Raw genomic sequence first — 10,166 nt, 5'->3', positions numbered from 1 at the left:
ATAGAGCCATCGAAACTGTCTTAAAATTGAGACAAGATAAAATAAATAAATAAATAAACAACGGGAAGCATCCATTTGGTTTGTTCCGTTTTCTATGAAGTCCTTTTTAACGCTAGATTGGAGTTGGCCTCCCGTAACCTTACGTTTTTGTTTTTATATTCGCTTCTATTCACGTTTATATTTTAACGTTCCCGTGCCTCTGTTATTGAAGGGGAGACTATTAGTTTTTTAATAAATGATTCCGGCGTTCAGGAATGCCACTTTCCCTTCTGGAAACTTAAAAAAAAAGAAAAAAAATTAAAGTTCCAGGAAGAATAATTGCTCAGAGGATCTTGCAACAGATATCGACGCTGATTGGCTGATTGGAAGTAGGGTTGCCAGAGGTCGCCAGAGGTCGAAAAGCAGGAAATTCAGTTTGTTTTGACATCGTAAAATGATTTGTTTTAATTAATTTTTATTACATAGAAGAACGTAGGATTAAAATATACATATGAAAATATTCCAATAATAGTCTTTAGTCCGTTCTGCATTATCGTAAATTGAATAAAACATACGTAAACAGATTAAATCAAATTATTTCTTTACGAAATTTGGCAGACGAAAAATAAAAAGAAAAAAAATCAATATATTAAAAGCTAACCTAACTTAAGTAAGCCTACTAGTTGGTCTTTATCCTTACGGTAATATAATGAATATTTATCTATTACGATGATACGAGAGTGACGTCACGCATGCGCAGATTTTTTTTCTTTTTCAACAGGACCTGGAAAGAAAAATGGCGACCGTTTGGGAAATAACTTTTTTGACTGAGATATAGCCGAACTAGAGAGAGACGGATGAGGCCAGCCTAAATCCTCTCGGAGATTCTGAAAAGCGGCCATATTTTCATAAGAGAGAGAGAGAGAGAGAGAGAGAGAGAGAGAGAGAGAGAGAGTCATTACTTACTCTTCTTCAAATTCTGAAGAAAAGGAACGGGAAATCTTTAACAGTTAAGGAAGGTCTTACGTTTGACTAAAGACTCACCTCTCTCTCTCTCTCTCTCTCTCTCTCTCTGTATAGTCCTCCAAGTTCCTGACAGTGTCAAGTGAGGCCAATGTAAGTTAGTTCAGTAATCTGATTTTGACAGATCAATATTTTTTTCAACAAGGAATGATCCGGCCTCCAGCTTACTCTGGCGCGCGCTAAAATCTACCGTCAGATAGCGCGTTGTTTCACAGACGAAAATTAAAATGAATGAGCTTTATTTTATTAGAAATGATTGTAATGTGCTGTTTAACATAGGTGTTATTTATTTATTTTGTTTTTTACATTTTCATTCTAATAAATAAATCGTAAATAACCTATCTTCAAATTCCTGTATCTTTAACTTCAGACGTTTTTAGGCTCTTGCATAGACCTTTCCTAACCCCCCAAACATCAACAACAACAACAACAGCAACGACGAAGTAATTCATAGGCTTACTCCCCGAGTAAGCGAAAAAAAAACACCTTCGTAATCGACGTACAAAATAAGCCTTGGTTAGCAACGCTAAAAGCAGGACATACATACGGCGAATGACGTCACACGCAATTACAAACCCCACAGAACAACCTGCCGAAATTCAACCTGGCCCTCTGCCACTCGCTGCGGGGGGGGGGGGGGGGGGGGGGGGGGTGGGGGGGGGGTGGGGGGGGGGGGGGGGGGGGGGGGGGCGGAAATCAAATAAGCTCAGGAGGTATGACTGGGGTCATCTGATTCGTTTATCCCAAAAACGAGGTCCCCTTTCTCTCTCTCTCTCTCTCTCTCTCTCTCTCTCTCTCTCTCTCTCTCTCTCTCTTACGGATCTTTAAGGTCTTGGTAGCATTATGACAAAAGTATAATGAATGTGTCATCGTATATTGAGCGTAATATACAATGATGCGTTAGGAAATTCGTTGTAAAATCAAGTGCCAGAGATAAGGTCTTGGTAACATTATAACAAAATTGTAATGAATCACTCATTGTATATTGCCCGTAAAATACGATGACACGTAAAAAATCATTGTAATATATATATATTTATATTATCAAGTGCTGGAGATATACATAAGGTCCTGGTAACATTATAACAAAAGTATAATGAATACTTCATTGTATACGCATAATATACAATGAAACGTTGTAAAAGTTCATTGTATATAAAGTGATGGAGAGATATGTGTAAGGCCTTGGTAACTTAATGACAAAAGTATAATGAATAATTCATCGTATATTGGACGTACGTAAATTTGAAATTGGTTAATTGAATGAAACGTTGTAAAAATTCACCTGCAAATCACGTGATATATATATATATATATATATATATATATATATATAATATATATATATATAATATTTAATATATAGATAATATATATAATATAGTATATAAGGTCTTGGTAACATAATGACAAAGGTATAACGAATCATTCATTGTACACTGGCCGTAATATACTAAAACATTGTTAAAATTCATTGTAAATCACGTGAAATATATATCAAAATATACTATATATATATATATATATATATATATATATATATATATATATATATATATGTGAATAATATCACATCACCGAGATTCATATAAATCATTCGAGCTACAAATGTCCTTTAATATCTAATTCGTTCTACCTCGGAATTGTTATATTTTCATACATATACCGAAGGGGAATTTTTAATTTTTAGTTGATAATAACTTCGTCCATTCCTGGAAATCATATCGATTCTAATTACGAAAAAACCGAGTTCGACGGTGATTTGTAAGGTCAGAATCGATATAAACTTATAGTCTCACTGTTAGCTGAATCGGTAACGTCAATGTCGGTCCTGATTTCGTGCCTGTCCGTTGGACGGTGGTTCGATCCCATGAGGGGACTAAATTATTACCGACTAATAATTCCCCTTCGGTACATATATGAAAATATATCAATTCCGAGGTAGAGCGAATTAGATATTAAAGGACATTTGTAGCTCGAATGGTATATATATATATATATATATATATATATATATATATATATATATATATATATATATAAATTCTTGGTAACACAATGACAGAATTATAATGAATCATTCATCGTACATTGGACGTAACATACAATGAAATGTTAAAATTAATTATAAATCATGTGAAATACTTATATCAATCACAGTCATAAACACCGGTTTCCATCTCGTTTTTCCTTCCATTATCCAATAAAAAAATTTTTGTTTTTAATTAGACCCCATATACATTCGCCCTGACCTTCCCGACCCCTCCGCCAATTCTTGGCCATCTGTATCAATCAGACCTGTTTTGACCTGAGGTTTCGCTGGGCATCGCCCTGATCTGATTAGGGGGTCGTGTCACTTAGCATAAATTTCTTTAGTTTCTCTCTCTCTCTCTCTCTCTCTCTCTCTCTCTCTCTCTCTCTCTCTCAATCAAATTTTTAGAGTTATAATGAGATCAACCAACTCTCTCTTTTTATATATATAAGTATATATATATTTTCTCTCTCTTTCTCTCTCTCTCTCTCTCTCTCTCCTATTCTCAAATGTTTTAGAGTTAAAGAGATTAACTATCTCTCTCTCTCTCTCTCTCTCTCTCTCTCTCAGTTCGACCCTGGCACCAAGTCAAGTCAAAGGCATCTCGCTAGGATTCTCCCCCTCCAGCCCCCAACCGCCCCCCCCCCCTCTCTCTCTCTCTCTCTCCAAGGGAGATCATGTTTATGGCTTCGATATGAATTTTCATGCCTTATAAGATGAATAACAGAGAGAGAGAGATTACTGATCAATCACGTATTTTATCTCTCTCTCTCTCTCTCTCTCTCTCTCTCTCTCTCTCTCTCTCTCTCTCTCTGCCACGCTGTAACCCACAGACGTCGAAAAACTAACTACAAAATTATAAGCAATGAACGCCACCTATAAACAAACAATACGCCCAAAATTATACTCAGCGAACGCCACCTTTAAACAAAGAAACGTGTAAAAAAATAACCCGAATAATTAAGTTAATATAAAAATAAAAAGCGAGAAATAAATAAAATGAAGAATATAAAGACCGTAAAGACGCTCAGCCACAAGCAATCACGAAAGATGATCTTAAAAATTGATCATAAAAACTCTGGGTCGGATCTGTCGAAAGATGTTATTTCCCCACAAAAATCTTCCGGCATAAAGCGGAGGTCTGTGGGGAGAGGGGGAGGGTGGGTGAGTGTGTGAAGGGAGTGGAAAGGGGTAGGGGAAGTATTGGTCCACCTCCCTAAACCCTCCCCCTATCCCAAACACAATTCCTTTAAGATATTTTTTTATCTTTTCTATATTTTTCTGTATCTCACGGTCGACCATTTTGCTATTTGCAGTGGTCCCGCGGTAATTTCGTGAAGCCTCCCATACTGCGGGTTGGGACACAGCTCTCTCTCTCTCTCCTCTCTCTCTCTCTCTCTCTCTCTCTCTTTGCAGGCTGATTTCCCAATATATTTAAAAATCGTACTAACTATACTCTGTTTTTTTCATCTGTCCATCCGCCTGTGGTGTTTTTGTATGGTAACACTGCGTCCCGGGCTTTAGATAGTTACCCTACGTGTAAGTTTTAGGTAAATAAAAGGATATCTGGGTGTACATTTGCAAATGAAAAGTGTTTTCTTAATTTACTGTATGCGAATGACACCGTTAATATTCGAAATAGGATATTATTATAATTGTTGAATGTAAGCTGAATGTCACTCTCTAAAGCCCGGGACGCAGTGTTACCATACAAAAACACCACAGGCGGATGGACAGATGGAAAAAAACAGAGTATAGATATCAATATATTAATAATTTGGTGCTACTTTGTCTTGTCATCTACGCGTTACCTGCTCCGAGGTGGTAGTACTACATAGTACTATTATACTAAATATGGTTCCGGATGCTCTTTGGGATGACGTGGTTATTACTATAATAAACCCCTCTGGGATCAAAGTTTTATATAGTAGGCTCATTTGTATATTGTTTCGTCGACAAATTATTATTATTATTATTATATTAGTAATCAACGATATCTTCGTGCGGCCGTCTACTTTGCATTTACCCTTGCATTTACCATACGGTGTTTAGTCTAGCGCGCGGAGTAGGTGACGCGTAAGATAGCAAGACAAAGTAGCAACGATAAGTCATCTTACAATAATATAGCGAGAGTTCTCTTTCCGTTTTTGTAATCGTACAACTCCTTTAGATTTGATCTATTCGTGTTACTTAGAAGGTAACTCATAGTAATTATAGTAATCCTCTTTAAAGAAAAGGCGAACTCTGTGTGATAAGTCTAGCGCCGGGTTCGTTCAACCCGATTTATATCATATCTCAGGATTAAAAAAAAAAAAAAAAAAAAACTAAGAAAAATTACAAAAACATTTCATCGACTTCGCAGGGTCTCTGGAAAAGTTGCTAAAGTTCTTCGTACTCCAAAGATACTCCCTAGTTTTTTTGGGAGGAGCCGTAGTACATAAACTAGGCTGGCTGTGGAGAGAGAGAGAGAGAGAGAGAGAGAGAGAGAGAGAGAGAGAGAGAGAGAGGTACTAAATCTTTCTCTCTATGGCGGCTTTCTTATGCTAATTTCGTACGATTGAAAGAGAGACGAGTAATTTTAAACATAGATTATTTATTAGCTTAAAAGTTAAAGTTAATTGCAAGACCTGTGCTATTTTTATATTTATATTTTTTAACTGGTGTAGAAGAGGCTACATTGGTCTAGGTCTAGGTCTATATATATATATATATATATATCATATATATATATATAGTATATATATATATATATATATATATATATATATAAATATAAGATGCACGTTTTCCCGTTTCCCTTTTGTTTTCGAATTTCATAAACGTGCTTTTAAGTATAATCAAGATTCTTCTTATAGCACTTATACCCTAAAATATATTCATTTCGATAATTAATTTTTAGACCTATATTTCAGATAGGTCCGAAAAAAAGGAATAATTTTAAATGGAGATATTTTGTTGTTATAAATGCAGTGTCTAAACGAGTCTGAATAATCTTTAACGATTTGGAATCTTAAAACAAAAGAGAAACGGAAAAACGTCTATCTTTTGCGCCTAGGCTTATGCCAAACGCGTTTTTAAAATATTATGCAGAGCATTTTTTTTTTTTTTTTTTTTTTTTTGCAATTTCAATCATTCACTCTTCAGACAAATATTTCAAATAAGTCTAATAAAGGAATTATACATTATTTCAGACGGAGTCTTTTGGCGTAAACAAAATTACCTAAAAGCACGATTGAAATTCCAAAACCAAACAGACACTGAAAAAGATATGAATGTTTGCACCTAGGATTCTAGCATCAAATTTGTACCTCCCCCTCCCGCTCCCCCCAACAATCCACATTCCCGCCATAACACACACCCACCCACCCACCCACCCACAAACGCCAACACTCCGTCCCTCTCCCTCCCTCCCTCCCTCCCTCCCTCCAACCAAGAACTTGAATCGTAACTCAACTCGGGTCTCCGCCGAAGTTTATCTGGAGTTATTAATCAATGACTTTTAAGTTGGGACAATTCTCGGAAGTTGGCCGAGGGTGTTGGAGACCGACGGAGATAACTCAAAGAGGGAGGGCGGAGTGAGGGAGAGAGTGGGGGAGGGAGGGACGATTGGCGCGCGCGGGAAAATTAGCGAGAGGCGTTATCTACACCGTAAAGTGGGTGGGCTGCTGAAGAAGACGCCCATTCGCATTCATGGAGCTCTCTCTCTCTCTCTCTCTCTCTCTCTCTCTCTCTCTCTCCAAAGAGTTTGACACAATAATAGAAAAATTGGATGATTGTGTAGAAATCACAAAGACTGGACTATACTCCCATCCGGAAACTTTAACTATTCTTTCGTAGATTGGAAAGGACGAATAGAAGATTGTGGTTGTATTTATACATATAAAAAAGAGAGTAATAGTACTGCAGAAGATAACAGGCAATTTGAAAAGCTATTAGATATGCTACTAGAACGCAACATTCAACAAATAAATCACCTGCCAACAAGAAAGAAGAATACTTTAGACCTAGTATTTGTGAACAAGGTGAATTATGTTAAAGAAATAAAAATGTATAATAAGAGTATTTCAGACCCATAATGTCATAGAATTAACAGTCCGTTCCAGAGCAATTGAAAACAGAGATAAGCAAGAAATGAAAAAGTGGGAAGGATATGGAAAATACAATTTCTATAGTAAGAGTATAAAATGGTCAGAAATAAATGAAGAATTAAACAAAGATTGGGTAAACATATTCGTAAGTGATGATATACAGGTAAATACGGATATATTATATAAAATATTAGAGAAAATAGTGGATAAATATATACCGGAGAAGAAAAGTAAACATCAGTCATGCCCACCAAGAGACAGAAGGATCTTGTTCCAGAAAATCAATGTGGAAAAAAGGTCTTACAAAAGAAAAGAATGCATGGAAAGTGATGGAACTAAAAAGTAAGATAGAAAATGCAGAACAAAAGATTATACAATAAAAATAAAATGAAAAACGGGACTTGGAAGAAAAAACCCTAGTAAATATCAAGCAAAACCCCAAACTATTGTACTCATATGCGAAAAAGATGAATAAAAGAAGAACAGAACGAAAAAGATGAATAAAAGAAGAATAGAAATAGGCCCTCTAAGAAATGAAGGGAGATTAATGAATGAAAAAAAGGAAATATGCAACATATTGGCAGAAAGATATAAGAGAGAATTCACCCCTAGAATTGATAATGAAGATAATGATACAGAAGTAAGGGATGAAAATAGTGAATATTTATCAGACAGATATTAACGAAGCCGATATTGTGCAGGCTATCCATTTTGTTAAAGAAAGTAGTTCATTCTATTGCAAAGCCGCTTGCAATATTATTAAGGCAAAGTGTAGATACAGGCAAGATTTATGATGAGCACAAATTAGCATATATTACCCCAACTTTCAAAAGTGGATCAAGACTAGAGGCAAGTAATTATAGGTCTGTGAGTCTAACATCACATATCAAAGTGTATGAAAGGGTAATGAAGAAAAATACTATGAAACATTTAATAAAAAAATAATTTGTTTAATATAGGACAACATGGTTTTGTACCCGGAAAAAGTAAACAAACCCAACAGTTAGTCCACCGTGAGAACATATATAAAAATATGATAAACGGAAAAGAAACAGATGTGGTTTATCTAGACTTTGCAAAAGCTTTTGACACGGTAGAACCATAATATATTAGCGAAGAAAATTAGAAAACATAATATAGTGAACAAAGTAAGAAGATGGATATAAGAATTTTAACACAACAGAAAACAGATAGTTATTGCAAATGATGAGAAATCGGATGAAGCTAAGGTAATATCCGGTGTGCCACAAGGTACGGTGTTAGCTGCATTACTGTTTGTTATTATGATTGCAGACATAGACAGTAATGTTAAGGACTCGGTAGTGAGTAGTTTCGCTGATGACACAAGAATAAGTAGAGAAATTACTCGTGATGAAGATAGGAACTCGCTACAAAGAGGGCAGAGGTAAATAGGATGGTATTTAACTCTGATAGATTTGAATCAATAAACTATGGAGATAAAGAAGGAAAGTTATATGCATGTAAGGGACTTAATAATGAGAGAATCACAAATAAGGAAGCAGTTTAAGACCTTGGTCTGATGTTGAATAGGAACATGTTATGCAATGATCAAATAACAATACTATTGGCAAAATGCAAAGCAAAAATGGAATGTTGTTACAGCACTTTAAAACAAGAAAAGCCGAACACATGATTATGCTTTATAAAACGTATGTACGTAGTCCACTTGAATACTGCAATATGATATGGTAACCACACCACCAAAAGGATATTGAACAAATAGAAAGTGTACTAAGGTCCTTTACAGCTAGAATAGAAGTAGTTAAGGATCTTGACTACTGTGAAAGACTACAGTTTTTAAAATTATATAGTCTAGAAAGGAGAAGAGAACGCTAGTTGATAATACAGGCATGGAAACAGACAGAAGGAATTGCCGAAAACTTCGTGGAGCTAAAAATATCAGGAAGAGCAAGCAAGGTAGATTAATAGTGCCCAAAACTATACCAGGAAAACTAAGGAAAGCACACAGGACATTAATCCACTACGCACCAGCATCGACAATGCAGCGTCTATTCAATGCGTTGCCAGCTCATCTGAGGAATATATCAGGAGTGAGCGTAAATGTGTTTAAGAATAAGCTCGACAAATATCTAGCTGGATCCCAGACCATCCAAGATTGGAAGATGCATTGGCAATTCTCTGGTAGACATTAGAGGTGCCTCAAACTGAGCGACCTGGGGAAACCCAAACGAGGTGTAAGATCTGTAAGGTAAGGTCTGTAAGGTCTCTCTACCTGTTTTTCATTCAATTTATCTAAATATATTCTCTCCACTATCTCCTACACTCGAATGTTTTGGAGTTAAACTGACTAAGTGATCTCTCTCTCTCTCTCTCTCTCTCTCTCTCTCTCTCTCTCTCTCTCTCTCTCTCTCTCTCTCTCTCTGATACTGTACTGGCCACTGTTCCTTTGTTGCTAGGCTTTGGAATTCTCTCTCTGCTCCTGTTCTTCCTGAAAAATCATTATTTTAGAAGCTTTCTTGGGGGGTGGAGCTCTATACCTATAATCATGGATATAATTCATCAGGAAAAAATACGTTTTTTTTTTTTAGTCATTTATTCTTCTAACCAGGAACACCAACGCCCTAAAATACACGCAGGATAAGAACACGGATTCCCACGCCCAACGCCCGCAAGCACACCGACGCCCTCGCCCACAAACATACCCCTAATTCACTCCCGCTTGATATTCCGAAGAGGGTCTCGTATTGGAAAAAACTTCCCGAAAGAGCCAGAGGGCTTGATTTTGGGGGAAGCAGGGAGGGGAGGGGGAGAGTGGGTGGTCGTTTAGAGAAGGTGGAGGGGGTTGAGATTTCGGTGAAGGGGTCTCATGGCGGAGATGAGAAAGGGGTCTTTGGCTGGAAGAGATTGTTTTTTTTTTTTTTTTTTTTTTTTTTTTAGAGGGTTTTGGTCTTTGGTTAGAAAGTGTCTTTTAGTCTTTGGTTAAAAGGTAGTCTTTGGTTAGAAGTGGGTCTTATGGTCTTTGGTTAAAAGGTAGTCTTTGGTTAGAAGTGGGTCTTATGGTC

This window comes from Macrobrachium nipponense, chromosome 25 (genome assembly GCF_015104395.2).
Source record: "Macrobrachium nipponense isolate FS-2020 chromosome 25, ASM1510439v2, whole genome shotgun sequence".
NCBI classification, from domain to species: Eukaryota; Metazoa; Arthropoda; class Malacostraca; order Decapoda; family Palaemonidae; genus Macrobrachium; species Macrobrachium nipponense.
This window is presented reverse-complemented; position numbering follows the sequence as displayed.